Raw genomic sequence first — 27011 nt, forward strand, 5'->3', positions numbered from 1 at the left:
CCCTCACCCTAACCCTCATTTTTTTAACTAGTACTGTTGGAGTAGTAAAGTGACTTTGGAAATGAGGACAACTCAGTCATTTTTGTTTGATTTCTCATGAGTCCTAAAATATTGTACCCCAACATATTCCGGTAAGAGTGAAAAGAAATTAAGTGCCAGTCACTACAGCACGAAAAATGTCTTTCTGATAAGAGGGTGAGATGTAGCCGTGATCCTCTAGTGGTTAGGACTTTGCGTTGTGGCCGCAAGAACCCCGGTTCGAATCCGGGTCACGGCATGTTACCCCAACTTTTGCAAGGTGAAATTCTCTGCATTTTCCCAGACGCTTGTCTTTCCTGTCGCCCACTAGGACGTAGCCTTTGCTCAAATGTTTTTGCGTCTCAACTGCAGAAGTTTTCAAAATGAAGCCATTTTCTACAGCCATCCACTTGCTACACTGATTATAGAGGCACCTAGTTTTACTACGTTTTATGGCCCACGTGTAGCTGATGTAGCTGCCTAAGTCCTTCACCTCCTTCTCAAACTTTCATGTCATGCAGGGAAACTTGTCCATCTTCTACAGCAACTTACTCTTTGATTTCATTTGAGCGCCTTCATATCCTTCATACTATGGCTGAAAGTTACTCTTATCATCAAGTACATTGCTGATGTCATTAGTAAATGGCAGAAACACTTTGCTCACTGACTTGTGTGGGACTTCCAGCTGTTTTTAGAGGGCGTCATCAACATTATACTGTGACAAAGCGATGTGTTTAATGGCTGATCGTAGGAAGGAAAAGGCTGAAAATGTGTATAAATCCCCGGCCCTTTCAGCTGGTAGAACAGCCGTGATCGTCTAGTGGTTAGGACTTTGCGTTGTGGCCGCAAGAACCCAGGTTCGAATCCTGGTCACGGCATCTACACTTTTCATTTTGGGATATCAGCATTCTTTCTTTTTAATGACCGAAGTTACAACAGCTACATGCAGAAGTCGGCCCATTTCAAACTACTGCAGAAAAGAATTCTGATCATTCCGCCACAGTATTTTAGTGGACATGTTTTGGCTAAGATTGGGGACATCTAACCCTAACCCCAACCCGCACCCTACCCCTAGTCCAAACCCTGGTCCTAACTCTACGTTTAACCCTAGCCCCATACCTTAACAGTGTCGGAGTGTAAGCCTAGCCCTGATCCTAAGCCCAGCCCTCACTCTGACTCCAACCCTAGCCCAGACTCCTTGCAGCAGTCCTAACCCTCACTGTATCCCTCACCCTAACCCTCATTTTTTCACTAGTACTGTTGGAGTAGTAAAGTGACTTTGGAAATGAGGACAACTCAGTTATTTTTGTTTGATTTCTCATCAGGCCTAAAATATTGTACCCCAACATATTCCGGTAAGAGTGAAAAGAAATTAAGTGCCAGTCACTACAGCACGAAAAATGTCTTTCTGATAAGAGGGTGAGATGTAGCCGTGATCGTCTAGTGGTTAGGACTTTGCGTTGTGGCCGCAAGAACCCCGGTTCGAATCCGGGTCACGGCATGCTACCCCAACTTTTGCAAGGTGAAATTCTCTGCATTTTCCCAGACGCTTGTCTTTCCTGTCGCCCACTAGGACGTAGCCTTTGCTCAAATGTTTTTGCGTCTCAACTGCAGAAGCTTTCAAAATGAAGCCATTTTCTACAGCCATCCACTTGCTACACTGATTATAGAGGCACCTAGTTTTACTACGTTTTATGGCCCACGTGTAGCTGATGTAGCTGCCTAAGTCCTTCACCTCCTTCTCAAACTTTCATGTCATGCAGGGAAACTTGTCCATCTTCTACAGCAACTTACTCTTTGATTTCATTTGAGCGCCTTCATATCCTTCATACTATGGCTGAAAGTTACTCTTATCATCAAGTACATTGCTGATGTCACTAGTAAATGGCGGAAACACTTTGCTCACTGACTTGTGTGGGACTTCCAGCTGTTTTTAGAGGGCGTCATCAACATTATACTGTGACAAAGCGATGTGTTTAATGGCTGATCGTAGGAAGGAAAAGGCTGAAAATGTGTATAAATCCCCGGCCCTTTCAGCTGGTAGAACAGCCGTGATCGTCTAGTGGTTAGGACTTTGCGTTGTGGCCGCAAGAACCCAGGTTCGAATCCTGGTCACGGCATCTACACTTTTCATTTTGGGATATCAGCATTCTTTCTTTTTAATGACCGAAGTTACAACAGCTACATGCAGAAGTCGGCCCATTTCAAACTACTGCAGAAAAGAATTCTGATCATTCCGCCACAGTATTTTAGTGGACATGTTTTGGCTAAGATTGGGGACATCTAACCCTAACCCCAACCCGCACCCTACCCCTAGTCCAAACCCTGGTCCTAACTCTACGTTTAACCCTAGCCCCATACCTTAACAGTGTCGGAGTGTAAGCCTAGCCCTGATCCTAAGCCCAGCCCTCACTCTGACTCCAACCCTAGCCCAGACTCCTTGCAGCAGTCCTAACCCTCACTGTATCCCTCACCCTAACCCTCATTTTTTCACTAGTACTGTTGGAGTAGTAAAGTGACTTTGGAAATGAGGACAACTCAGTTATTTTTGTTTGATTTCTCATGAGGCCTAAAATATTGTACCCCAACATATTCCGGTAAGAGTGAAAAGAAATTAAGTGCCAGTCACTACAGCACGAAAAATGTCTTTCTGATAAGAGGGTGAGATGTAGCCGTGATCGTCTAGTGGTTAGGACTTTGCGTTGTGGCCGCAAGAACCCCGGTTCGAATCCGGGTCACGGCATGTTACCCCAACTTTTGCAAGGTGAAATTCTCTGCATTTTCCCAGACGCTTGTCTTTCCTGTCGCCCACTAGGACGTAGCCTTTGCTCAAATGTTTTTGCGTCTCAACTGCAGAAGCTTTCAAAATGAAGCCAAAGATGACAAGAGTTTTTATGGATGATCAACTTCTTTATTGCCGGGTAGCGACGTTTCGGTATAGATTCTTATACCGTTTTGCAATAAAGAAGTTGATCATCCATAAAAATTCTTGTCATCTTTATCTCAGAAACTTCTAGAATGCCTCTCAAACAGTTTAAAATGAAGCCATTTTCTACAGCCATCCACTTGCTACACTGATTATAGAGGCACCTAGTTTTACTACGTTTTATGGCCCACGTGTAGCTGATGTAGCTGCCTAAGTCCTTCACCTCCTTCTCAAACTTTCATGTCATGCAGGGAAACTTGTCCATCTTCTACAGCAACTTACTCTTTGATTTCATTTGAGCGCCTTCATATCCTTCATACTATGGCTGAAAGTTACTCTTATCATCAAGTACATTGCTGATGTCATTAGTAAATGGCAGAAACACTTTGCTCACTGACTTGTGTGGGACTTCCAGCTGTTTTTAGAGGGCGTCATCAACATTATACTGTGACAAAGCGATGTGTTTAATGGCTGATCGTAGGAAGGAAAAGGCTGAAAATGTGTATAAATCCCCGGCCCTTTCAGCTGGTAGAACAGCCGTGATCGTCTAGTGGTTAGGACTTTGCGTTGTGGCCGCAAGAACCCAGGTTCGAATCCTGGTCACGGCATCTACACTTTTCATTTTGGGATATCAGCATTCTTTCTTTTTAATGACCGAAGTTACAACAGCTACATGCAGAAGTCGGCCCATTTCAAACTACTGCAGAAAAGAATTCTGATCATTCCGCCACAGTATTTTAGTGGACATGTTTTGGCTAAGATTGGGGACATCTAACCCTAACCCCAACCCGCACCCTACCCCTAGTCCAAACCCTGGTCCTAACTCTACGTTTAACCCTAGCCCCATACCTTAACAGTGTCGGAGTGTAAGCCTAGCCCTGATCCTAAGCCCAGCCCTCACTCTGACTCCAACCCTAGCCCAGACTCCTTGCAGCAGTCCTAACCCTCACTGTATCCCTCACCCTAACCCTCATTTTTTCACTAGTACTGTTGGAGTAGTAAAGTGACTTTGGAAATGAGGACAACTCAGTTATTTTTGTTTGATTTCTCATCAGGCCTAAAATATTGTACCCCAACATATTCCGGTAAGAGTGAAAAGAAATTAAGTGCCAGTCACTACAGCACGAAAAATGTCTTTCTGATAAGAGGGTGAGATGTAGCCGTGATCCTCTTGTGGTTAGGACTTTGCGTTGTGGCCGCAAGAACCCCGGTTCGAATCCGAGTCACGGCATGTTACCCCAACTTTTGCAAGGTGAAATTCTCTGCATTTTCCCAGACGCTTGTCTTTCCTGTCGCCCACTAGGACGTAGCCTTTGCTCAAATGTTTTTGCGTCTCAACTGCAGAAGCTTTCAAAATGAAGCCATTTTCTACAGCCATCCACTTGCTACACTGATTATAGAGGCACCTAGTTTTACTACGTTTTATGGCCCACGTGTAGCTGATGTAGCTGCCTAAGTCCTTCACCTCCTTCTCAAACTTTCATGTCATGCAGGGAAACTTGTCCATCTTCTACAGCAACTTACTCTTTGATTTCATTTGAGCGCCTTCATATCCTTCATACTATGGCTGAAAGTTACTCTTATCATCAAGTACATTGCTGATGTCATTAGTAAATGGCAGAAACACTTTGCTCACTGACTTGTGTGGGACTTCCAGCTGTTTTTAGAGGGCGTCATCAACATTATACTGTGACAAAGCGATGTGTTTAATGGCTGATCGTAGGAAGGAAAAGGCTGAAAATGTGTATAAATCCCCGGCCCTTTCAGCTGGTAGAACAGCCGTGATCGTCTAGTGGTTAGGACTTTGCGTTGTGGCCGCAAGAACCCAGGTTCGAATCCTGGTCACGGCATCTACACTTTTCATTTTGGGATATCAGCATTCTTTCTTTTTAATGACCGAAGTTACAACAGCTACATGCAGAAGTCGGCCCATTTCAAACTAGTGCAGAAAAGAATTCTGATCATTCCGCCACAGTATTTTAGTGGACATGTTTTGGCTAAGATTGGGGACATCTAACCCTAACCCCAACCCGCACCCTACCCCTAGTCCAAACCCTGGTCCTAACTCTACGTTTAACCCTAGCCCCATACCTTAACAGTGTCGGAGTGTAAGCCTAGCCCTGATCCTAAGCCCAGCCCTCACTCTGACTCCAACCCTAGCCCAGACTCCTTGCAGCAGTCCTAACCCTCACTGTATCCCTCACCCTAACCCTCATTTTTTCACTAGTACTGTTGGAGTAGTAAAGTGACTTTGGAAATGAGGACAACTCAGTTATTTTTGTTTGATTTCTCATCAGGCCTAAAATATTGTACCCCAACATATTCCGGTAAGAGTGAAAAGAAATTAAGTGCCAGTCACTACAGCACGAAAAATGTCTTTCTGATAAGAGGGTGAGATGTAGCCGTGATCGTCTAGTGGTTAGGACTTTGCGTTGTGGCCGCAAGAACCCCGGTTCGAATCCGGGTCACGGCATGTTACCCCAACTTTTGCAAGGTGAAATTCTCTGCATTTTCCCAGACGCTTGTCTTTCCTGTCGCCCACTAGGACGTAGCCTTTGCTCAAATGTTTTTGCGTCTCAACTGCAGAAGTTTTCAAAATGAAGCCATTTTCTACAGCCATCCACTTGCTACACTGATTATAGAGGCACCTAGTTTTACTACGTTTTATGGCCCACGTGTAGCTGATGTAGCTGCCTAAGTCCTTCACCTCCTTCTCAAACTTTCATGTCATGCAGGGAAACTTGTCCATCTTCTACAGCAACTTACTCTTTGATTTCATTTGAGCGCCTTCATATCCTTCATACTATGGCTGAAAGTTACTCTTATCATCAAGTACATTGCTGATGTCATTAGTAAATGGCAGAAACACTTTGCTCACTGACTTGTGTGGGACTTCCAGCTGTTTTTAGAGGGCGTCATCAACATTATACTGTGACAAAGCGATGTGTTTAATGGCTGATCGTAGGAAGGAAAAGGCTGAAAATGTGTATAAATCCCCGGCCCTTTCAGCTGGTAGAACAGCCGTGATCGTCTAGTGGTTAGGACTTTGCGTTGTGGCCGCAAGAACCCAGGTTCGAATCCTGGTCACGGCATCTACACTTTTCATTTTGGGATATCAGCATTCTTTCTTTTTAATGACCGAAGTTACAACAGCTACATGCAGAAGTCGGCCCATTTCAAACTAGTGCAGAAAAGAATTCTGATCATTCCGCCACAGTATTTTAGTGGACATGTTTTGGCTAAGATTGGGGACATCTAACCCTAACCCCAACCCGCACCCTACCCCTAGTCCAAACCCTGGTCCTAACTCTACGTTTAACCCTAGCCCCATACCTTAACAGTGTCGGAGTGTAAGCCTAGCCCTGATCCTAAGCCCAGCCCTCACTCTGACTCCAACCCTAGCCCAGACTCCTTGCAGCAGTCCTAACCCTCACTGTATCCCTCACCCTAACCCTCATTTTTTCACTAGTACTGTTGGAGTAGTAAAGTGACTTTGGAAATGAGGACAACTCAGTTATTTTTGTTTGATTTCTCATCAGGCCTAAAATATTGTACCCCAACATATTCCGGTAAGAGTGAAAAGAAATTAAGTGCCAGTCACTACAGCACGAAAAATGTCTTTCTGATAAGAGGGTGAGATGTAGCCGTGATCGTCTAGTGGTTAGGACTTTGCGTTGTGGCCGCAAGAACCCCGGTTCGAATCCGGGTCACGGCATGTTACCACAACTTTTGCAAGGTGAAATTCTCTGCATTTTCCCAGACGCTTGTCTTTCCTGTCGCCCACTAGGACGTAGCCTTTGCTCAAATGTTTTTGCGTCTCAACTGCAGAAGCTTTCAAAATGAAGCCATTTTCTACAGCCATCCACTTGCTACACTGATTATAGAGGCACCTAGTTTTACTACGTTTTATGGCCCACGTGTAGCTGATGTAGCTGCCTAAGTCCTTCACCTCCTTCTCAAACTTTCATGTCATGCAGGGAAACTTGTCCATCTTCTACAGCAACTTACTCTTTGATTTCATTTGAGCGCCTTCATATCCTTCATACTATGGCTGAAAGTTACTCTTATCATCAAGTACATTGCTGATGTCACTAGTAAATGGCAGAAACACTTTGCTCACTGACTTGTGTGGGACTTCCAGCTGTTTCAGAGGGCGTCATCAACATTATACTGTGACAAAGCGATGTGTTTAATGGCTGATCGTAGGAAGGAAAAGGCTGAAAATGTGTATAAATCCCCGGCCCTTTCAGCTGGTAGAACAGCCGTGATCGTCTAGTGGTTAGGACTTTGCGTTGTGGCCGCAAGAACCCAGGTTCGAATCCTGGTCACGGCATCTACACTTTTCATTTTGGGATATCAGCATTCTTTCTTTTTAATGACCGAAGTTACAACAGCTACATGCAGAAGTCGGCCCATTTCAAACTAGTGCAGAAAAGAATTCTGATCATTCCGCCACAGTATTTTAGTGGACATGTTTTGGCTAAGATTGGGGACATCTAACCCTAACCCCAACCCGCACCCTACCCCTAGTCCAAACCCTGGTCCTAACTCTACGTTTAACCCTAGCCCCATACCTTAACAGTGTCGGAGTGTAAGCCTAGCCCTGATCCTAAGCCCAGCCCTCACTCTGACTCCAACCCTAGCCCAGACTCCTTGCAGCAGTCCTAACCCTCACTGTATCCCTCACCCTAACCCTCATTTTTTCACTAGTACTGTTGGAGTAGTAAAGTGACTTTGGAAATGAGGACAACTCAGTTATTTTTGTTTGATTTCTCATCAGGCCTAAAATATTGTACCCCAACATATTCCGGTAAGAGTGAAAAGAAATTAAGTGCCAGTCACTACAGCACGAAAAATGTCTTTCTGATAAGAGGGTGAGATGTAGCCGTGATCGTCTAGTGGTTAGGACTTTGCGTTGTGGCCGCAAGAACCCCGGTTCGAATCCGGGTCACGGCATGTTACCACAACTTTTGCAAGGTGAAATTCTCTGCATTTTCCCAGACGCTTGTCTTTCCTGTCGACCACTAGGACGTAGCCTTTGCTCAAATGTTTTTGCGTCTCAACTGCAGAAGTTTTCAAAATGAAGCCATTTTCTACAGCCATCCACTTGCTACACTGATTATAGAGGCACCTAGTTTTACTACGTTTTATGGCCCACGTGTAGCTGATGTAGCTGCCTAAGTCCTTCACCTCCTTCTCAAACTTTCATGTCATGCAGGGAAACTTGTCCATCTTCTACAGCAACTTACTCTTTGATTTCATTTGAGCGCCTTCATATCCTTCATACTATGGCTGAAAGTTACTCTTATCATCAAGTACATTGCTGATGTCATTAGTAAATGGCAGAAACACTTTGCTCACTGACTTGTGTGGGACTTCCAGCTGTTTTTAGAGGGCGTCATCAACATTATACTGTGACAAAGCGATGTGTTTAATGGCTGATCGTAGGAAGGAAAAGGCTGAAAATGTGTATAAATCCCCGGCCCTTTCAGCTGGTAGAACAGCCGTGATCGTCTAGTGGTTAGGACTTTGCGTTGTGGCCGCAAGAACCCAGGTTCGAATCCTGGTCACGGCATCTACACTTTTCATTTTGGGATATCAGCATTCTTTCTTTTTAATGACCGAAGTTACAACAGCTACATGCAGAAGTCGGCCCATTTCAAACTAGTGCAGAAAAGAATTCTGATCATTCCGCCACAGTATTTTAGTGGACATGTTTTGGCTAAGATTGGGGACATCTAACCCTAACCCCAACCCGCACCCTACCCCTAGTCCAAACCCTGGTCCTAACTCTACGTTTAACCCTAGCCCCATACCTTAACAGTGTCGGAGTGTAAGCCTAGCCCTGATCCTAAGCCCAGCCCTCACTCTGACTCCAACCCTAGCCCAGACTCCTTGCAGCAGTCCTAACCCTCACTGTATCCCTCACCCTAACCCTCATTTTTTCACTAGTACTGTTGGAGTAGTAAAGTGACTTTGGAAATGAGGACAACTCAGTTATTTTTGTTTGATTTCTCATCAGGCCTAAAATATTGTACCCCAACATATTCCGGTAAGAGTGAAAAGAAATTAAGTGCCAGTCACTACAGCACGAAAAATGTCTTTCTGATAAGAGGGTGAGATGTAGCCGTGACCGTCTAGTGGTTAGGACTTTGCGTTGTGGCCGCAAGAACCCCGGTTCGAATCCGGGTCACGGCATGTTACCACAACTTTTGCAAGGTGAAATTCTCTGCATTTTCCCAGACGCTTGTCTTTCCTGTCGACCACTAGGACGTAGCCTTTGCTCAAATGTTTTTGCGTCTCAACTGCAGAAGTTTTCAAAATGAAGCCATTTTCTACAGCCATCCACTTGCTACACTGATTATAGAGGCACCTAGTTTTACTACGTTTTATGGCCCACGTGTAGCTGATGTAGCTGCCTAAGTCCTTCACCTCCTTCTCAAACTTTCATGTCATGCAGGGAAACTTGTCCATCTTCTACAGCAACTTACTCTTTGATTTCATTTGAGCGCCTTCATATCCTTCATACTATGGCTGAAAGTTACTCTTATCATCAAGTACATTGCTGATGTCATTAGTAAATGGCAGAAACACTTTGCTCACTGACTTGTGTGGGACTTCCAGCTGTTTTTAGAGGGCGTCATCAACATTATACTGTGACAAAGCGATGTGTTTAATGGCTGATCGTAGGAAGGAAAAGGCTGAAAATGTGTATAAATCCCCGGCCCTTTCAGCTGGTAGAACAGCCGTGATCGTCTAGTGGTTAGGACTTTGCGTTGTGGCCGCAAGAACCCAGGTTCGAATCCTGGTCACGGCATCTACACTTTTCATTTTGGGATATCAGCATTCTTTCTTTTTAATGACCGAAGTTACAACAGCTACATGCAGAAGTCGGCCCATTTCAAACTAGTGCAGAAAAGAATTCTGATCATTCCGCCACAGTATTTTAGTGGACATGTTTTGGCTAAGATTGGGGACATCTAACCCTAACCCCAACCCGCACACTACCCCTAGTCCAAACCCTGGTCCTTACTCTACGTTTAACCCTAGCCCCATACCTTAACAGTGTCGGAGTGTAAGCCTCGCCCTGATCCTAAGCCCAGCCCTCACTCTGACTCCAACCCTAGCCCAGACTCCTTGCAGCAGTCCTAACCCTCACTGTATCCCTCACCCTAACCCTCATTTTTTCACTAGTACTGTTGGAGTAGTAAAGTGACTTTGGAAATGAGGACAACTCAGTTATTTTTGTTTGATTTCTCATGAGGCCTAAAATATTGTACCCCAACATATTCCGGTAAGAGTGAAAAGAAATTAAGTGCCAGTCACTACAGCACGAAAAATGTCTTTCTGATAAGAGGGTGAGATGTAGCCGTGATCGTCTAGTGGTTAGGACTTGGCTTTTTTCCCGCAAGAACCCCGGTTCGAATCCGGGTCACGGCATGTTACCCCAACTTTTGCAAGGTGAAATTCTCTGCATTTTCCCAGACGCTTGTCTTTCCTGTCGCCCACTAGGACGTAGCCTTTGCTCAAATGTTTTTGCGTCTCAACTGCAGAAGCTTTCAAAATGAAGCCATTTTCTACAGCCATCCACTTGCTACACTGATTATAGAGGCACCTAGTTTTACTACGTTTTATGGCCCACGTGTAGCTGATGTAGCTGCCTAAGTCCTTCACCTCCTTCTCAAACTTTCATGTCATGCAGGGAAACTTGTCCATCTTCTACAGCAACTTACTCTTTGATTTCATTTGAGCGCCTTCATATCCTTCATACTATGGCTGAAAGTTACTCTTATCATCAAGTACATTGCTGATGTCATTAGTAAATGGCAGAAACACTTTGCTCACTGACTTGTGTGGGACTTCCAGCTGTTTTTAGAGGGCGTCATCAACATTATACTGTGACAAAGCGATGTGTTTAATGGCTGATCGTAGGAAGGAAAAGGCTGAAAATGTGTATAAATCCCCGGCCCTTTCAGCTGGTAGAACAGCCGTGATCGTCTAGTGGTTAGGACTTTGCGTTGTGGCCGCAAGAACCCAGGTTCGAATCCTGGTCACGGCATCTACACTTTTCATTTTGGGATATCAGCATTCTTTCTTTTTAATGACCGAAGTTACAACAGCTACATGCAGAAGTCGGCCCATTTCAAACTACTGCAGAAAAGAATTCTGATCATTTCGCCTCAGTATTTTAGTGGACATGTTTTGGCTAAGATTGGGGACATCTAACCCTAACCCCAACCCGCACACTACCCCTAGTCCAAACCCTGGTCCTTACTCTACGTTTAACCCTAGCCCCATACCTTAACAGTGTCGGAGTGTAAGCCTAGCCCTGATCCTAAGCCCAGCCCTCACTCTGACTCCAACCCTAGCCCAGACTCCTTGCAGCAGTCCTAACCCTCACTGTATCCCTCACCCTAACCCTCATTTTTTCACTAGTACTGTTGGAGTAGTAAAGTGACTTTGGAAATGAGGACAACTCAGTTATTTTTGTTTGATTTCTCATCAGGCCTAAAATATTGTACCCCAACATATTCCGGTAAGAGTGAAAAGAAATTAAGTGCCAGTCACTACAGCACGAAAAATGTCTTTCTGATAAGAGGGTGAGATGTAGCCGTGATCGTCTAGTGGTTAGGACTTTGCGTTGTGGCCGCAAGAACCCCGGTTCGAATCCGGGTCACGGCATGTTACCACAACTTTTGCAAGGTGAAATTCTCTGCATTTTCCCAGACGCTTGTCTTTCCTGTCGCCCACTAGGACGTAGCCTTTGCTCAAATGTTTTTGCGTCTCAACTGCAGAAGCTTTCAAAATGAAGCCATTTTCTACAGCCATCCACTTGCTACACTGATTATAGAGGCACCTAGTTTTACTACGTTTTATGGCCCACGTGTAGCTGATGTAGCTGCCTAAGTCCTTCACCTCCTTCTCAAACTTTCATGTCATGCAGGGAAACTTGTCCATCTTCTACAGCAACTTACTCTTTGATTTCATTTGAGCGCCTTCATATCCTTCATACTATGGCTGAAAGTTACTCTTATCATCAAGTACATTGCTGATGTCATTAGTAAATGGCAGAAACACTTTGCTCACTGACTTGTGTGGGACTTCCAGCTGTTTTTAGAGGGCGTCATCAACATTATACTGTGACAAAGCGATGTGTTTAATGGCTGATCGTAGGAAGGAAAAGGCTGAAAATGTGTATAAATCCCCGGCCCTTTCAGGTGGTAGAACAGCCGTGATCGTCTAGTGGTTAGGACTTTGCGTTGTGGCCGCAAGAACCCAGGTTCGAATCCTGGTCACGGCATCTACACTTTTCATTTTGGGATATCAGCATTCTTTCTTTTTAATGACCGAAGTTACAACAGCTACATGCAGAAGTCGGCCCATTTCAAACTAGTGCAGAAAAGAATTCTGATCATTCCGCCTCAGTATTTTAGTGGACATGTTTTGGCTAAGATTGGGGACATCTAACCCTAACCCCAACCCGCACCCTACCCCTAATCCAAACCCTGGTTCTAACTCTACGTTTAACCCTAGCCCCATACCTTAACAGTGTCGGAGTGTAAGCCTAGCCCTGATCCTAAGCCCAGCCCTCACTCCGACTCCAACCCTAGCCCAGACTCCTTGCAACAGTCCTAACCCTCACTGTATCCCTCACCCTAACCCTCATTTTTTTTCACTAGTACTGTTGGAGTAGTAAAGTGACTTTGGAAATGAGGACAACTCAGTTATTTTTGTTTGATTTCTCATGAGGCCTAAAATATTGTACCCCAACATATTCCGGTAAGAGTGAAAAGAAATTAAGTGCCAGTCACTACAGCACGAAAAATGTCTTTCTGATAAGAGGGTGAGATGTAGCCGTGATCGTCTAGTGGTTAGGACTTTGCGTTGTGGCCGCAAGAACCCCGGTTCGAATCCGGGTCACGGCATGTTACCACAACTTTTGCAAGGTGAAATTCTCTGCATTTTCCCAGACGCTTGTCTTTCCTGTCGCCCACTAGGACGTAGCCTTTGCTCAAATGTTTTTGCGTCTCAACTGCAGAAGTTTTCAAAATGAAGCCATTTTCTACAGCCATCCACTTGCTACACTGATTATAGAGGCACCTAGTTTTACTATGTTTTATGGCCCACGTGTAGCTGATGTAGCTGCCTAAGTCCTTCACCTCCTTCTCAAACTTTCATGTCATGCAGGGAAACTTGTCCATCTTCTACAGCAACTTACTCTTTGATTTCATTTGAGCGCCTTCATATCCTTCATACTATGGCTGAAAGTTACTCTTATCATCAAGTACATTGCTGATGTCATTAGTAAATGGCAGAAACACTTTGCTCACTGACTTGTGTGGGACTTCCAGCTGTTTTTAGAGGGCGTCATCAACATTATACTGTGACAAAGCGATGTGTTTAATGGCTGATCGTAGGAAGGAAAAGGCTGAAAATGTGTATAAATCCCCGGCCCTTTCAGCTGGTAGAACAGCCGTGATCGTCTAGTGGTTAGGACTTTGCGTTGTGGCCGCAAGAACCCAGGTTCGAATCCTGGTCACGGCATCTACACTTTTCATTTTGGGATATCAGCATTCTTTCTTTTTAATGACCGAAGTTACAACAGCTACATGCAGAAGTCGGCCCATTTCAAACTAGTGCAGAAAAGAATTCTGATCATTCCGCCACAGTATTTTAGTGGACATGTTTTGGCTAAGATTGGGGACATCTAACCCTAACCCCAACCCGCACACTACCCCTAATCCAAACCGTGGTCCTTACTCTACGTTTAACCCTAGCCCCATACCTTAACAGTGTCGGAGTGTAAGCCTAGCCCTGATCCTAAGCCCAGCCCTCACTCTGACTCCAACCCTAGCCCAGACTCCTTGCAGCAGTCCTAACCCTCACTGTATCCCTCACCCTAACCCTCATTTTTTCACTAGTATTGTTGGAGTAGTAAAGTGACTTTGGAAATGAGGACAACTCAGTTATTTTTGTTTGATTTCTCATGAGGCCTAAAATATTGTACCCCAACATATTCCGGTAAGAGTGAAAAGAAATTAAGTGCCAGTCACTACAGCACGAAAAATGTCTTTCTGATAAGAGGGTGAGATGTAGCCGTGATCGTCTAGTGGTTAGGACTTTGCGTTGTGGCCGCAAGAACCCCGGTTCGAATCCGGGTCACGGCATGTTACCCCAACTTTTGCAAGGTGAAATTCTCTGCATTTTCCCAGACGCTTGTCTTTCCTGTCGCCCACTAGGACGTAGCCTTTGCTCAAATGTTTTTGCGTCTCAACTGCAGAAGCTTTCAAAATGAAGCCATTTTCTACAGCCATCCACTTGCTACACTGATTATAGAGGCACCTAGTTTTACTACGTTTTATGGCCCACGTGTAGCTGATGTAGCTGCCTAAGTCCTTCACCTCCTTCTCAAACTTTCATGTCATGCAGGGAAACTTGTCCATCTTCTACAGCAACTTACTCTTTGATTTCATTTGAGCGCCTTCATATCCTTCATACTATGGCTGAAAGTTACTCTTATCATCAAGTACATTGCTGATGTCATTAGTAAATGGCAGAAACACTTTGCTCACTGACTTGTGTGGGACTTCCAGCTGTTTTTAGAGTGCGTCATCAACATTATACTGTGACAAAGCGATGTGTTTAATGGCTGATCGTAGGAAGGAAAAGGCTGAAAATGTGTATAAATCCCCGGCCCTTTCAGGTGGTTGAACAGCCGTGATCGTCTAGTGGTTAGGACTTTGCGTTGTGGCCGCAAGAACCCAGGTTCGAATCCTGGTCACGGCATCTACACTTTTCATTTTGGGATATCAGCATTCTTTCTTTTTAATGACCGAAGTTACAACAGCTACATGCAGAAGTCGGCCCATTTCAAACTACTGCAGAAAAGAATTCTGATCATTCCGCCACAGTATTTTAGTGGACATGTTTTGGCTAAGATTGGGGACATCTAACCCTAACCCCAACCCGCACCCTACCCCTAATCCAAACCCTGGTTCTAACTCTACGTTTAACCCTAGCCCCATACCTTAACAGTGTCGGAGTGTAAGCCTAGCCCTGATCCTAAGCCCAGCCCTCACTCCGACTCCAACCCTAGCCCAGACTCCTTGCAACAGTCCTAACCCTCACTGTATTCCTCACCCTAACCCTCATTTTTTTTCACTAGTACTGTTGGAGTAGTAAAGTGACTTTGGAAATGAGGACAACTCAGTTATTTTTGTTTGATTTCTCATCAGGCCTAAAATATTGTACCCCAACATATTCCGGTAAGAGTGAAAAGAAATTAAGTGCCAGTCACTACAGCACGAAAAATGTCTTTCTGATAAGAGGGTGAGATGTAGCCGTGATCGTCTAGTGGTTAGGACTTTGCGTTGTGGCCGCAAGAACCCCGGTTCGAATCCGGGTCACGGCATGTTACCACAACTTTTGCAAGGTGAAATTCTCTGCATTTTCCCAGACGCTTGTCTTTCCTGTCGCCCACTAGGACGTAGCCTTTGCTCAAATGTTTTTGCGTCTCAACTGCAGAAGTTTTCAAAATGAAGCCATTTTCTACAGCCATCCACTTGCTACACTGATTATAGAGGCACCTAGTTTTACTACGTTTTATGGCCCACGTGTAGCTGATGTAGCTGCCTAAGTCCTTCACCTCCTTCTCAAACTTTCATGTCATGCAGGGAAACTTGTCCATCTTCTACAGCAACTTACTCTTTGATTTCATTTGAGCGCCTTCATATCCTTCATACTATGGCTGAAAGTTACTCTTATCATCAAGTACATTGCTGATGTCATTAGTAAATGGCGGAAACACTTTGCTCACTGACTTGTGTGGGACTTCCAGCTGTTTTTAGAGGGCGTCATCAACATTATACTGTGACAAAGCGATGTGTTTAATGGCTGATCGTAGGAAGGAAAAGGCTGAAAATGTGTATAAATCCCCGGCCCTTTCAGCTGGTAGAACAGCCGTGATCGTCTAGTGGTTAGGACTTTGCGTTGTGGCCGCAAGAACCTAGGTTCGAATCCTGGTCACGGCATCTACACTTTTCATTTTGGGATATCAGCATTCTTTCTTTTTAATGACCGAAGTTACAACAGCTACATGCAGAAGTCGGCCCATTTCAAACTACTGCAGAAAAAAATTCTGATCATTCCGCCACAGTATTTTAGTGGACATGTTTTGGCTAAGATTGGGGACATCTAACCCTAACCCCAACCCGCACCCTACCCCTAATCCAAACCCTGGTTCTAACTCTACGTTTAACCCTAGCCCCATACCTTAACAGTGTCGGAGTGTAAGCCTAGCCCTGATCCTAAGCCCAGCCCTCACTCTGACTCCAACCCTAGCCCAGACTCCTTGCAACAGTCCTAACCCTCACTGTATCCCTCACCCTAACCCTCATTTTTTTTCACTAGTACTGTTGGAGTAGTAAAGTGACTTTGGAAATGAGGACAACTCAGTTATTTTTGTTTGATTTCTCATCAGGCCTAAAATATTGTACCCCAACATATTCCGGTAAGAGTGAAAAGAAATTAAGTGCCAGTCACTACAGCACGAAAAATGTCTTTCTGATAAGAGGATGAGATGTAGCCGTGATCGTCTAGTGGTTAGGACTTTGCGTTGTGGCAGCAAGAACCCCGGTTCGAATCCGGGTCACGGCATGTTACCCCAACTTTTGCAAGGTGAAATTCTCTGCATTTTCCCAGACGCTTGTCTTTCCTGTCGCCCACTAGGACGTAGCCTTTGCTCAAATGTTTTTGCGTCTCAACTGCAGAAGTTTTCAAAGTGAAGCCATTTTCTACAGCCATCCACTTGCTACACTGATTATAGAGGCACCTAGTTTTACTACGTTTTATGGCCCACGTGTAGCTGATGTAGCTGCCTAAGTCCTTCACCTCCTTCTCAAACTTTCATGTCATGCAGGGAAACTTGTCCATCTTCTACAGCAACTTACTCTTTGATTTCATTTGAGCGCCTTCATATCCTTCATACTATGGCTGAAAGTTACTCTTATCATCAAGTACATTGCTGATGTCATTAGTAAATGGCGGAAACACTTTGCTCACTGACTTGTGTGGGACTTCCAGCTGTTTTTAGAGGGCGTCATCAACATTATACTGTGACAAAGCGATGTGTTTAATGGCTGATCGTAGGAAGGAAAAGGCTGAAAATGTGTATAAATCCCCGGCCCTTTCAGCTGGTAGAACAGCCGTGATCGTCTAGTGGTTAGGACTTTGCGTTGTGGCCGCAAGAACCCAGGTTCGAATCCTGGTCACGGCATCTACACTTTTCATTTTGGGATATCAGCATTCTTTCTTTTTAATGACCGAAGTTACAACAGCTACATGCAGAAGTCGGCCCATTTCAAACTACTGCAGAAAAAAATTCTGATCATTCCGCCACAGTATTTTAGTGGACATGTTTTGGCTAAGATTGGGGACATCTAACCCTAACCCCAACCCGCACCCTACCCCTAATCCAAACCCTGGTTCTAACTCTACGTTTAACCCTAGCCCCATACCTTAACAGTGTCGGAGTGTAAGCCTAGCCCTGATCCTAAGCCCAGCCCTCACTCTGACTCCAACCCTAGCCCAGACTCCTTGCAACAGTCCTAACCCTCACTGTATCCCTCACCCTAACCCTCATTTTTTTTCACTAGTACTGTTGGAGTAGTAAAGTGACTTTGGAAATGAGGACAACTCAGTTATTTTTGTTTGATTTCTCATCAGGCCTAAAATATTGTACCCCAACATATTCCGGTAAGAGTGAAAAGAAATTAAGTGCCAGTCACTACAGCACGAAAAATGTCTTTCTGATAAGAGGGTGAGATGTAGCCGTGATCGTCTAGTGGTTAGGACTTTGCGTTGTGGCCGCAAGAACCCCGGTTCGAATCCGGGTCACGGCATGTTACCACAACTTTTGCAAGGTGAAATTCTCTGCATTTTCCCAGACGCTTGTCTTTCCTGTCGCCCACTAGGACGTAGCCTTTGCTCAAATGTTTTTGCGTCTCAACTGCAGAAGTTTTCAAAGTGAAGCCATTTTCTACAGCCATCCACTTGCTACACTGATTATAGAGGCACCTAGTTTTACTACGTTTTATGGCCCACGTGTAGCTGATGTAGCTGCCTAAGTCCTTCACCTCCTTCTCAAACTTTCATGTCATGCAGGGAAACTTGTCCATCTTCTACAGCAACTTACTCTTTGATTTCATTTGAGCGCCTTCATATCCTTCATACTATGGCTGAAAGTTACTCTTATCATCAAGTACATTGCTGATGTCATTAGTAAATGGCGGAAACACTTTGCTCACTGACTTGTGTGGGACTTCCAGCTGTTTTTAGAGGGCGTCATCAACATTATACTGTGACAAAGCGATGTGTTTAATGGCTGATCGTAGGAAGGAAAAGGCTGAAAATGTGTATAAATCCCCGGCCCTTTCAGCTGGTAGAACAGCCGTGATCGTCTAGTGGTTAGGACTTTGCGTTGTGGCCGCAAGAACCCAGGTTCGAATCCTGGTCACGGCATCTACACTTTTCATTTTGGGATATCAGCATTCTTTCTTTTTAATGACCGAAGTTACAACAGCTACATGCAGAAGTCGGCCCATTTCAAACTACTGCAGAAAAAAATTCTGATCATTCCGCCACAGTATTTTAGTGGACATGTTTTGGCTAAGATTGGGGACATCTAACCCTAACCCCAACCCGCACCCTACCCCTAATCCAAACCCTGGTTCTAACTCTACGTTTAACCCTAGCCCCATACCTTAACAGTGTCGGAGTGTAAGCCTAGCCCTGATCCTAAGCCCAGCCCTCACTCTGACTCCAACCCTAGCCCAGACTCCTTGCAACAGTCCTAACCCTCACTGTATCCCTCACCCTAACCCTCATTTTTTTTCACTAGTACTGTTGGAGTAGTAAAGTGACTTTGGAAATGAGGACAACTCAGTTATTTTTGTTTGATTTCTCATCAGGCCTAAAATATTGTACCCCAACATATTCCGGTAAGAGTGAAAAGAAATTAAGTGCCAGTCACTACAGCACGAAAAATGTCTTTCTGATAAGAGGGTGAGATGTAGCCGTGATCGTCTAGTGGTTAGGACTTTGCGTTGTGGCCGCAAGAACCCCGGTTCCAATCCGGGTCACGGCATGTTACCCCAACTTTTGCAAGGTGAAATTCTCTGCATTTTCCCAGACGCTTGTCTTTCCTGTCGCCCACTAGGACGTAGCCTTTGCTCAAATGTTTTTGCGTCTCAACTGCAGAAGTTTTCAAAATGAAGCCATTTTCTACAGCCATCCACTTGCTACACTGATTATAGAGGCACCTAGTTTTACTACGTTTTATGGCCCACGTGTAGCTGATGTAGCTGCCTAAGTCCTTCACCTCCTTCTCAAACTTTCATGTCATGCAGGGAAACTTGTCCATCTTCTACAGCAACTTACTCTTTGATTTCATTTGAGCGCCTTCATATCCTTCATACTATGGCTGAAAGTTACTCTTATCATCAAGTACATTGCTGATGTCATTAGTAAATGGCGGAAACACTTTGCTCACTGACTTGTGTGGGACTTCCAGCTGATTTTAGAGGGCGTCATCAACATTATACTGTGACAAAGCGATGTGTTTAATGGCTGATCGTAGGAAGGAAAAGGCTGAAAATGTGTATAAATCCCCGGCCCTTTCAGGTGGTAGAACAGCCGTGATCGTCTAGTAGTTAGGACTTTGCGTTGTGGCCGCAAGAACCCAGGTTCGAATCCTGGTCACGGCATCTACACTTTTCATTTTGGGATATCAGCATTCTTTCTTTTTAATGACCGAAGTTACAACAGCTACATGCAGAAGTCGGCCCATTTCAAACTACTGCAGAAAAAAATTCTGATCATTCCGCCACAGTATTTTAGTGGACATGTTTTGGCTAAGATTGGGGACATCTAACCCTAACCCCAACCCGCACCCTACCCCTAATCCAAACCCTGGTTCTAACTCTACGTTTAACCCTAGCCCCATACCTTAACAGTGTCGGAGTGTAAGCCTAGCCCTGATCCTAAGCCCAGCCCTCACTCTGACTCCAACCCTAGCCCAGACTCCTTGCAGCAGTCCTAACCCTCACTGTATCCCTCACCCTAACCCTCATTTTTTTTCACTAGTACTGTTGGAGTAGTAAAGTGACTTTGGAAATGAGGACAACTCAGTTATTTTTGTTTGATTTCTCATCAGGCCTAAAATATTGTACCCCAACATATTCCGGTAAGAGTGAAAAGAAATTAAGTGCCAGTCACTACAGCACGAAAAATGTCTTTCTGATAAGAGGGTGAGATGTAGCCGTGATCGTCTAGTGGTTAGGACTTTGCGTTGTGGCCGCAAGAACCCCGGTTCGAATCCGGGTCACGGCATGTTACCCCAACTTTTGCAAGGTGAAATTCTCTGCATTTTCCCAGACGCTTGTCTTTCCTGTCGCCCACTAGGACGTAGCCTTTGCTCAAATGTTTTTGCGTCTCAACTGCAGAAGTTTTCAAAGTGAAGCCATTTTCTACAGCCATCCACTTGCAACACTGATTATAGAGGCACCTAGTTTTACTACGTTTTATGGCCCACGTGTAGCTGATGTAGCTGCCTAAGTCCTTCACCTCCTTCTCAAACTTTCATGTCATGCAGGGAAACTTGTCCATCTTCTACAGCAACTTACTCTTTGATTTCATTTGAGCGCCTTCATATCCTTCATACTATGGCTGAAAGTTACTCTTATCATCAAGTACATTGCTGATGTCATTAGTAAATGACGGAAACACTTTGCTCACTGACTTGTGTGGGACTTCCAGCTGTTTTTAGAGGGCGTCATCAACATTATACTGTGACAAAGCGATGTGTTTAATGGCTGATCGTAGGAAGGAAAAGGCTGAAAATGTGTATAAATCCCCGGCCCTTTCAGCTGGTAGAACAACCGTGATCGTCTAGTGGTTAGGACTTTGCGTTGTGGCCGCAAGAACCCAGGTTCGAATCCTGGTCACGGCATCTACACTTTTCATTTTGGGATATCAGCATTCTTTCTTTTTAATGACCGAAGTTACAACAGCTACATGCAGAAGTCGGCCCATTTCAAACTACTGCAGAAAAAAATTCTGATCATTCCGCCACAGTATTTTAGTGGACATGTTTTGGCTAAGATTGGGGACATCTAACCCTAACCCCAACCCGCACCCTACCCCTAATCCAAACCCTGGTTCTAACTCTACGTTTAACCCTAGCCCCATACCTTAACAGTGTCGGAGTGTAAGCCTAGCCCTGATCCTAAGCCCAGCCCTCACTCTGACTCCAACCCTAGCCCAGACTCCTTGCAACAGTCCTAACCCTCACTGTATCCCTCACCCTAACCCTCATTTTTTTTCACTAGTACTGTTGGAGTAGTAAAGTGACTTTGGAAATGAGGACAACTCAGTTATTTTTGTTTGATTTCTCATCAGGCCTAAAATATTGTACCCCAACATATTCCGGTAAGAGTGAAAAGAAATTAAGTGCCAGTCACTACAGCACGAAAAATGTCTTTCTGATAAGAGGGTGAGATGTAGCCGTGATCGTCTAGTGGTTAGGACTTTGCGTTGTGGCCGCAAGAACCCCGGTTCGAATCCGGGTCACGGCATGTTACCCCAACTTTTGCAAGGTGAAATTCTCTGCATTTTCCCAGACGCTTGTCTTTCCTGTCGCCCACTAGGACGTAGCCTTTGCTCAAATGTTTTTGCGTCTCAACTGCAGAAGTTTTCAAAGTGAAGCCATTTTCTACAGCCATCCACTTGCTACACTGATTATAGAGGCACCTAGTTTTACTACGTTTTATGGCCCACGTGTAGCTGATGTAGCTGCCTAAGTCCTTCACCTCCTTCTCAAACTTTCATGTCATGCAGGGAAACTTGTCCATCTTCTACAGCAACTTACTCTTTGATTTCATTTGAGCGCCTTCATATCCTTCATACTATGGCTGAAAGTTACTCTTATCATCAAGTACATTGCTGATGTCATTAGTAAATGGCGGAAACACTTTGCTCACTGACTTGTGTGGGACTTCCAGCTGTTTTTAGAGGGCGTCATCAACATTATACTGTGACAAAGCGATGTGTTTAATGGCTGATCGTAGGAAGGAAAAGGCTGAAAATGTGTATAAATCCCCGGCCCTTTCAGGTGGTAGAACAGCCGTGATCGTCTAGTGGTTAGGACTTTGCGTTGTGGCCGCAAGAACCCAGGTTCGAATCCTGGTCACGGCATCTACACTTTTCATTTTGGGATATCAGCATTCTTTCTTTTTAATGACCGAAGTTACAACAGCTACATGCAGAAGTCGGCCCATTTCAAACTAGTGCAGAAAAGAATTCTGATCATTCCGCCACAGTATTTTAGTGGACATGTTTTGGCTAAGATTGGGGACATCTAACCCTAACCCCAACCCGCACCCTACCCCTAATCCAAACCCTGGTTCTAACTCTACGTTTAACCCTAGCCCCATACCTTAACAGTGTCGGAGTGTAAGCCTAGCCCTGATCCTAAGCCCAGCCCTCACTCTGACTCCAACCCTAGCCCAGACTCCTTGCAGCAGTCCTAACCCTCACTGTATCCCTCACCCTAACCCTCATTTTTTTTCACTAGTACTGTTGGAGTAGTAAAGTGACTTTGGAAATGAGGACAACTCAGTTATTTTTGTTTGATTTCTCATCAGGCCTAAAATATTGTACCCCAACATATTCCGGTAAGAGTGAAAAGAAATTAAGTGCCAGTCACTACAGCACGAAAAATGTCTTTCTGATAAGAGGGTGAGATGTAGCCGTGATCGTCTAGTGGTTAGGACTTTGCGTTGTGGCCGCAAGAACCCCGGTTCGAATCCGGGTCACGGCATGTTACCCCAACTTTTGCAAGGTGAAATTCTCTGCATTTTCCCAGACGCTTGTCTTTCCTGTCGCCCACTAGGACGTAGCCTTTGCTCAAATGTTTTTGCGTCTCAACTGCAGAAGTTTTCAAAGTGAAGCCATTTTCTACAGCCATCCACTTGCAACACTGATTATAGAGGCACCTAGTTTTACTACGTTTTATGGCCCACGTGTAGCTGATGTAGCTGCCTAAGTCCTTCACCTCCTTCTCAAACTTTCATGTCATGCAGGGAAACTTGTCCATCTTCTACAGCAACTTACTCTTTGATTTCATTTGAGCGCCTTCATATCCTTCATACTATGGCTGAAAGTTACTCTTATCATCAAGTACATTGCTGATGTCATTAGTAAATGGCGGAAACACTTTGCTCACTGACTTGTGTGGGACTTCCAGCTGTTTTTAGAGGGCGTCATCAACATTATACTGTGACAAAGCGATGTGTTTAATGGCTGATCGTAGGAAGGAAAAGGCTGAAAATGTGTATAAATCCCCGGCCCTTTCAGCTGGTAGAACAACCGTGATCGTCTAGTGGTTAGGACTTTGCGTTGTGGCCGCAAGAACCCAGGTTCGAATCCTGGTCACGGCATCTACACTTTTCATTTTGGGATATCAGCATTCTTTCTTTTTAATGACCGAAGTTACAACAGCTACATGCAGAAGTCGGCCCATTTCAAACTACTGCAGAAAAAAATTCTGATCATTCCGCCACAGTATTTTAGTGGACATGTTTTGGCTAAGATTGGGGACATCTAACCCTAACCCCAACCCGCACCCTACCCCTAATCCAAACCCTGGTTCTAACTCTACGTTTAACCCTAGCCCCATACCTTAACAGTGTCGGAGTGTAAGCCTAGCCCTGATCCTAAGCCCAGCCCTCACTCTGACTCCAACCCTAGCCCAGACTCCTTGCAACAGTCCTAACCCTCACTGTATCCCTCACCCTAACCCTCATTTTTTTTCACTAGTACTGTTGGAGTAGTAAAGTGACTTTGGAAATGAGGACAACTCAGTTATTTTTGTTTGATTTCTCATGAGGCCTAAAATATTGTACCCCAACATATTCCGGTAAGAGTGAAAAGAAATTAAGTGCCAGTCACTACAGCACGAAAAATGTCTTTCTGATAAGAGGGTGAGATGTAGCCGTGATCGTCTAGTGGTTAGGACTTTGCGTTGTGGCCGCAAGAACCCCGGTTCGAATCCGGGTCACGGCATGTTACCACAACTTTTGCAAGGTGAAATTCTCTGCATTTTCCCAGACGCTTGTCTTTCCTGTCGCCCACTAGGACGTAGCCTTTGCTCAAATGTTTTTGCGTCTCAACTGCAGAAGTTTTCAAAGTGAAGCCATTTTCTACAGCCATCCACTTGCTACACTGATTATAGAGGCACCTAGTTTTACTACGTTTTATGGCCCACGTGTAGCTGATGTAGCTGCCTAAGTCCTTCACCTCCTTCTCAAACTTTCATGTCATGCAGGGAAACTTGTCCATCTTCTACAGCAACTTACTCTTTGATTTCATTTGAGCGACTTCATATCCTTCATACTATGGCTGAAAGTTACTCTTATCATCAAGTACATTGCTGATGTCATTAGTAAATGGCGGAAACACTTTGCTCACTGACTTGTGTGGGACTTCCAGCTGTTTTTAGAGGGCGTCATCAACATTATACTGTGACAAAGCGATGTGTTTAATGGCTGATCGTAGGAAGGAAAAGGCTGAAAATGTGTATAAATCCCCGGCCCTTTCAGCTGGTAGAACAACCGTGATCGTCTAGTGGTTAGGACTTTGCGTTGTGGCCGCAAGAACCCAGGTTCGAATCCTGGTCACGGCATCTACTCTTTTCATTTTGGGATATCAGCATTCTTTCTTTTTAATGACCGAAGTTACAACAGCTACATGCAGAAGTCGGCCCATTTCAAACTACTGCAGAAAAAAATTCTGATCATTCCGCCACAGTATTTTAGTGGACATGTTTTGGCTAAGATTGGGGACATCTAACCCTAACCCCAACCCGCACCCTACCCCTAATCCAAACCCTGGTTCTAACTCTACGTTTAACCCTAGCCCCATACCTTAACAGTGTCGGAGTGTAAGCCTAGCCCTGATCCTAAGCCCAGCCCTCACTCTGACTCCAACCCTAGCCCAGACTCCTTGCAACAGTCCTAACCCTCACTGTATCCCTCACCCTAACCCTCATTTTTTTTCACTAGTACTGTTGGAGTAGTAAAGTGACTTTGGAAATGAGGACAACTCAGTTATTTTTGTTTGATTTCTCATGAGGCCTAAAATATTGTACCCCAACATATTCCGGTAAGAGTGAAAAGAAATTAAGTGCAAGTCACTACAGCACGAAAAATGTCTTTCTGATAAGAGGGTGAGATGTAGCCGTGATCGTCTAGTGGTTAGGACTTTGCGTTGTGGCCGCAAGAACCCCGGTTCGAATCCGGGTCACGGCATGTTACCACAACTTTTGCAAGGTGAAATTCTCTGCATTTTCCCAGACGCTTGTCTTTCCTGTCGCCCACTAGGACGTAGCCTTTGCTCAAATGTTTTTGCGTCTCAACTGCAGAAGTTTTCAAAGTGAAGCCATTTTCTACAGCCATCCACTTGCTACACTGATTATAGAGGCACCTAGTTTTACTACGTTTTATGGCCCACGTGTAGCTGATGTAGCTGCCTAAGTCCTTCACCTCCTTCTCAAACTTTCATGTCATGCAGGGAAACTTGTCCATCTTCTACAGCAACTTACTCTTTGATTTCATTTGAGCGCCTTCATATCCTTCATACTATGGCTGAAAGTTACTCTTATCATCAAGTACATTGCTGATGTCATTAGTAAATGGCGGAAACACTTTGCTCACTGACTTGTGTGGGATTTCCCGCTGTTTTTAGAGGGCGTCATCAACATTATACTGTGACAAAGCGATGTGTTTAATGGCTGATCGTAGGAAGGAAAAGGCTGAAAATGTGTATAAATCCCCGGCCCTTTCAGCTGGTAGAACAGCCGTGATCGTCTAGTGGTTAGGACTTTGCGTTGTGGCCGCAAGAACCCAGGTTCGAATCCTGGTCACGGCATCTACACTTTTCATTTTGGGATATCAGCATTCTTTCTTTTTAATGACCGAAGTTACAACAGCTACATGCAGAAGTCGGCCCATTTCAAACTACTGCAGAAAAAAATTCTGATCATTCCGCCACAGTATTTTAGTGGACATGTTTTGGCTAAGATTGGGGACATCTAACCCTAACCCCAACCCGCACCCTACCCCTAATCCAAACCCTGGTTCTAACTCTACGTTTAACCCTAGCCCCATACCTTAACAGTGTCGGAGTGTAAGCCTAGCCCTGATCCTAAGCCCAGCCCTCACTCTGACTCCAACCCTAGCCCAGACTCCTTGCAACAGTCCTAACCCTCACTGTATCCCTCACCCTAACCCTCATTTTTTTTCACTAGTACTGTTGGAGTAGTAAAGTGACTTTGGAAATGAGGACAACTCAGTTATTTTTGTTTGATTTCTCATGAGGCCTAAAATATTGTACCCCAACATATTCCGGTAAGAGTGAAAAGAAATTAAGTGCCAGTCACTACAGCACGAAAAATGTCTTTCTGATAAGAGGGTGAGATGTAGCCGTGATCGTCTAGTGGTTAGGACTTTGCGTTGTGGCCGCAAGAACCCCGGTTCGAATCCGGGTCAAGGCATGTTACCCCAACTTTTGCAAGGTGAAATTCTCTGCATTTTCCCAGACGCTTGTCTTTCCTGTCGCCCACTAGGACGTAGCCTTTGCTCAAATGTTTTTGCGTCTCAACTGCAGAAGTTTTCAAAATGAAGCCATTTTCTACAGCCATCCACTTGCTACACTGATTATAGAGGCACCTAGTTTTACTACGTTTTATGGCCCACGTGTAGCTGATGTAGCTGCCTAAGTCCTTCACCTCCTTCTCAAACTTTCATGTCATGCAGGGAAACTTGTCCATCTTCTACAGCAACTTACTCTTTGATTTCATTTGAGCGCCTTCATATCCTTCATACTATGGCTGAAAGTTACTCTTATCATCAAGTACATTGCTGATGTCATTAGTAAATGGCGGAAACACTTTGCTCACTGACTTGTGTGGGACTTCCAGCTGTTTTTAGAGGGCGTCATCAACATTATACTG

The 27011-nt window shown here is 44.7% G+C and overlaps 40 non-coding genes across 40 annotated transcripts; all 40 read left to right on the plus strand.

Annotated features, from left to right (window-relative positions):
• The first annotated feature begins 205 nt into the window (after positions 1-205).
• Trnah-gug (transfer RNA histidin (anticodon GUG)) lies at positions 206-277 on the plus strand. The gene has a single exon. It is a non-coding gene; the product is annotated as a tRNA-His (tRNA).
• A 547-nt stretch (positions 278-824) lies between these two features.
• Positions 825-896, plus strand: Trnah-gug (transfer RNA histidin (anticodon GUG)). The gene has a single exon. It is a non-coding gene; the product is annotated as a tRNA-His (tRNA).
• A 551-nt stretch (positions 897-1447) lies between these two features.
• Trnah-gug (transfer RNA histidin (anticodon GUG)) lies at positions 1448-1519 on the plus strand. Its single transcript has one exon. It is a non-coding gene; the product is annotated as a tRNA-His (tRNA).
• A 547-nt stretch (positions 1520-2066) lies between these two features.
• Positions 2067-2138, plus strand: Trnah-gug (transfer RNA histidin (anticodon GUG)). Its single transcript has one exon. It is a non-coding gene; the product is annotated as a tRNA-His (tRNA).
• A 551-nt stretch (positions 2139-2689) lies between these two features.
• Positions 2690-2761, plus strand: Trnah-gug (transfer RNA histidin (anticodon GUG)). The gene has a single exon. It is a non-coding gene; the product is annotated as a tRNA-His (tRNA).
• Positions 2762-3480: 719 nt separating this feature from the next.
• Positions 3481-3552, plus strand: Trnah-gug (transfer RNA histidin (anticodon GUG)). The gene has a single exon. It is a non-coding gene; the product is annotated as a tRNA-His (tRNA).
• Positions 3553-4722: 1170 nt separating this feature from the next.
• Positions 4723-4794, plus strand: Trnah-gug (transfer RNA histidin (anticodon GUG)). Its single transcript has one exon. It is a non-coding gene; the product is annotated as a tRNA-His (tRNA).
• Positions 4795-5345: 551 nt separating this feature from the next.
• Positions 5346-5417, plus strand: Trnah-gug (transfer RNA histidin (anticodon GUG)). Its single transcript has one exon. It is a non-coding gene; the product is annotated as a tRNA-His (tRNA).
• A 547-nt stretch (positions 5418-5964) lies between these two features.
• Trnah-gug (transfer RNA histidin (anticodon GUG)) lies at positions 5965-6036 on the plus strand. Its single transcript has one exon. It is a non-coding gene; the product is annotated as a tRNA-His (tRNA).
• A 551-nt stretch (positions 6037-6587) lies between these two features.
• Trnah-gug (transfer RNA histidin (anticodon GUG)) lies at positions 6588-6659 on the plus strand. Its single transcript has one exon. It is a non-coding gene; the product is annotated as a tRNA-His (tRNA).
• Positions 6660-7205: 546 nt separating this feature from the next.
• Trnah-gug (transfer RNA histidin (anticodon GUG)) lies at positions 7206-7277 on the plus strand. Its single transcript has one exon. It is a non-coding gene; the product is annotated as a tRNA-His (tRNA).
• A 551-nt stretch (positions 7278-7828) lies between these two features.
• On the plus strand, positions 7829-7900 carry Trnah-gug (transfer RNA histidin (anticodon GUG)). Its single transcript has one exon. It is a non-coding gene; the product is annotated as a tRNA-His (tRNA).
• Positions 7901-8447: 547 nt separating this feature from the next.
• On the plus strand, positions 8448-8519 carry Trnah-gug (transfer RNA histidin (anticodon GUG)). Its single transcript has one exon. It is a non-coding gene; the product is annotated as a tRNA-His (tRNA).
• A 551-nt stretch (positions 8520-9070) lies between these two features.
• On the plus strand, positions 9071-9142 carry Trnah-gug (transfer RNA histidin (anticodon GUG)). Its single transcript has one exon. It is a non-coding gene; the product is annotated as a tRNA-His (tRNA).
• Positions 9143-9689: 547 nt separating this feature from the next.
• On the plus strand, positions 9690-9761 carry Trnah-gug (transfer RNA histidin (anticodon GUG)). Its single transcript has one exon. It is a non-coding gene; the product is annotated as a tRNA-His (tRNA).
• Positions 9762-10931: 1170 nt separating this feature from the next.
• Positions 10932-11003, plus strand: Trnah-gug (transfer RNA histidin (anticodon GUG)). Its single transcript has one exon. It is a non-coding gene; the product is annotated as a tRNA-His (tRNA).
• Positions 11004-11554: 551 nt separating this feature from the next.
• Positions 11555-11626, plus strand: Trnah-gug (transfer RNA histidin (anticodon GUG)). The gene has a single exon. It is a non-coding gene; the product is annotated as a tRNA-His (tRNA).
• A 547-nt stretch (positions 11627-12173) lies between these two features.
• Trnah-gug (transfer RNA histidin (anticodon GUG)) lies at positions 12174-12245 on the plus strand. The gene has a single exon. It is a non-coding gene; the product is annotated as a tRNA-His (tRNA).
• Positions 12246-12798: 553 nt separating this feature from the next.
• On the plus strand, positions 12799-12870 carry Trnah-gug (transfer RNA histidin (anticodon GUG)). Its single transcript has one exon. It is a non-coding gene; the product is annotated as a tRNA-His (tRNA).
• Positions 12871-13417: 547 nt separating this feature from the next.
• On the plus strand, positions 13418-13489 carry Trnah-gug (transfer RNA histidin (anticodon GUG)). The gene has a single exon. It is a non-coding gene; the product is annotated as a tRNA-His (tRNA).
• A 551-nt stretch (positions 13490-14040) lies between these two features.
• Trnah-gug (transfer RNA histidin (anticodon GUG)) lies at positions 14041-14112 on the plus strand. The gene has a single exon. It is a non-coding gene; the product is annotated as a tRNA-His (tRNA).
• A 547-nt stretch (positions 14113-14659) lies between these two features.
• Trnah-gug (transfer RNA histidin (anticodon GUG)) lies at positions 14660-14731 on the plus strand. The gene has a single exon. It is a non-coding gene; the product is annotated as a tRNA-His (tRNA).
• A 553-nt stretch (positions 14732-15284) lies between these two features.
• On the plus strand, positions 15285-15356 carry Trnah-gug (transfer RNA histidin (anticodon GUG)). Its single transcript has one exon. It is a non-coding gene; the product is annotated as a tRNA-His (tRNA).
• Positions 15357-15903: 547 nt separating this feature from the next.
• On the plus strand, positions 15904-15975 carry Trnah-gug (transfer RNA histidin (anticodon GUG)). Its single transcript has one exon. It is a non-coding gene; the product is annotated as a tRNA-His (tRNA).
• A 1172-nt stretch (positions 15976-17147) lies between these two features.
• Trnah-gug (transfer RNA histidin (anticodon GUG)) lies at positions 17148-17219 on the plus strand. The gene has a single exon. It is a non-coding gene; the product is annotated as a tRNA-His (tRNA).
• Positions 17220-17772: 553 nt separating this feature from the next.
• On the plus strand, positions 17773-17844 carry Trnah-gug (transfer RNA histidin (anticodon GUG)). The gene has a single exon. It is a non-coding gene; the product is annotated as a tRNA-His (tRNA).
• A 547-nt stretch (positions 17845-18391) lies between these two features.
• Positions 18392-18463, plus strand: Trnah-gug (transfer RNA histidin (anticodon GUG)). The gene has a single exon. It is a non-coding gene; the product is annotated as a tRNA-His (tRNA).
• A 553-nt stretch (positions 18464-19016) lies between these two features.
• Trnah-gug (transfer RNA histidin (anticodon GUG)) lies at positions 19017-19088 on the plus strand. Its single transcript has one exon. It is a non-coding gene; the product is annotated as a tRNA-His (tRNA).
• Positions 19089-19635: 547 nt separating this feature from the next.
• Trnah-gug (transfer RNA histidin (anticodon GUG)) lies at positions 19636-19707 on the plus strand. Its single transcript has one exon. It is a non-coding gene; the product is annotated as a tRNA-His (tRNA).
• Positions 19708-20260: 553 nt separating this feature from the next.
• Trnah-gug (transfer RNA histidin (anticodon GUG)) lies at positions 20261-20332 on the plus strand. Its single transcript has one exon. It is a non-coding gene; the product is annotated as a tRNA-His (tRNA).
• Positions 20333-20879: 547 nt separating this feature from the next.
• On the plus strand, positions 20880-20951 carry Trnah-gug (transfer RNA histidin (anticodon GUG)). The gene has a single exon. It is a non-coding gene; the product is annotated as a tRNA-His (tRNA).
• A 553-nt stretch (positions 20952-21504) lies between these two features.
• Trnah-gug (transfer RNA histidin (anticodon GUG)) lies at positions 21505-21576 on the plus strand. The gene has a single exon. It is a non-coding gene; the product is annotated as a tRNA-His (tRNA).
• A 547-nt stretch (positions 21577-22123) lies between these two features.
• Positions 22124-22195, plus strand: Trnah-gug (transfer RNA histidin (anticodon GUG)). Its single transcript has one exon. It is a non-coding gene; the product is annotated as a tRNA-His (tRNA).
• Positions 22196-22748: 553 nt separating this feature from the next.
• Trnah-gug (transfer RNA histidin (anticodon GUG)) lies at positions 22749-22820 on the plus strand. Its single transcript has one exon. It is a non-coding gene; the product is annotated as a tRNA-His (tRNA).
• A 547-nt stretch (positions 22821-23367) lies between these two features.
• Positions 23368-23439, plus strand: Trnah-gug (transfer RNA histidin (anticodon GUG)). The gene has a single exon. It is a non-coding gene; the product is annotated as a tRNA-His (tRNA).
• A 553-nt stretch (positions 23440-23992) lies between these two features.
• On the plus strand, positions 23993-24064 carry Trnah-gug (transfer RNA histidin (anticodon GUG)). The gene has a single exon. It is a non-coding gene; the product is annotated as a tRNA-His (tRNA).
• Positions 24065-24611: 547 nt separating this feature from the next.
• Positions 24612-24683, plus strand: Trnah-gug (transfer RNA histidin (anticodon GUG)). Its single transcript has one exon. It is a non-coding gene; the product is annotated as a tRNA-His (tRNA).
• Positions 24684-25236: 553 nt separating this feature from the next.
• Positions 25237-25308, plus strand: Trnah-gug (transfer RNA histidin (anticodon GUG)). Its single transcript has one exon. It is a non-coding gene; the product is annotated as a tRNA-His (tRNA).
• Positions 25309-25855: 547 nt separating this feature from the next.
• On the plus strand, positions 25856-25927 carry Trnah-gug (transfer RNA histidin (anticodon GUG)). The gene has a single exon. It is a non-coding gene; the product is annotated as a tRNA-His (tRNA).
• Positions 25928-26480: 553 nt separating this feature from the next.
• Positions 26481-26552, plus strand: Trnah-gug (transfer RNA histidin (anticodon GUG)). Its single transcript has one exon. It is a non-coding gene; the product is annotated as a tRNA-His (tRNA).
• The last annotated feature ends 459 nt before the right edge of the window (positions 26553-27011 follow it).

This window comes from Haliotis asinina, chromosome 1 (genome assembly GCF_037392515.1).
Source record: "Haliotis asinina isolate JCU_RB_2024 chromosome 1, JCU_Hal_asi_v2, whole genome shotgun sequence".
NCBI lineage: Eukaryota > Metazoa > Mollusca > Gastropoda > Lepetellida > Haliotidae > Haliotis > Haliotis asinina.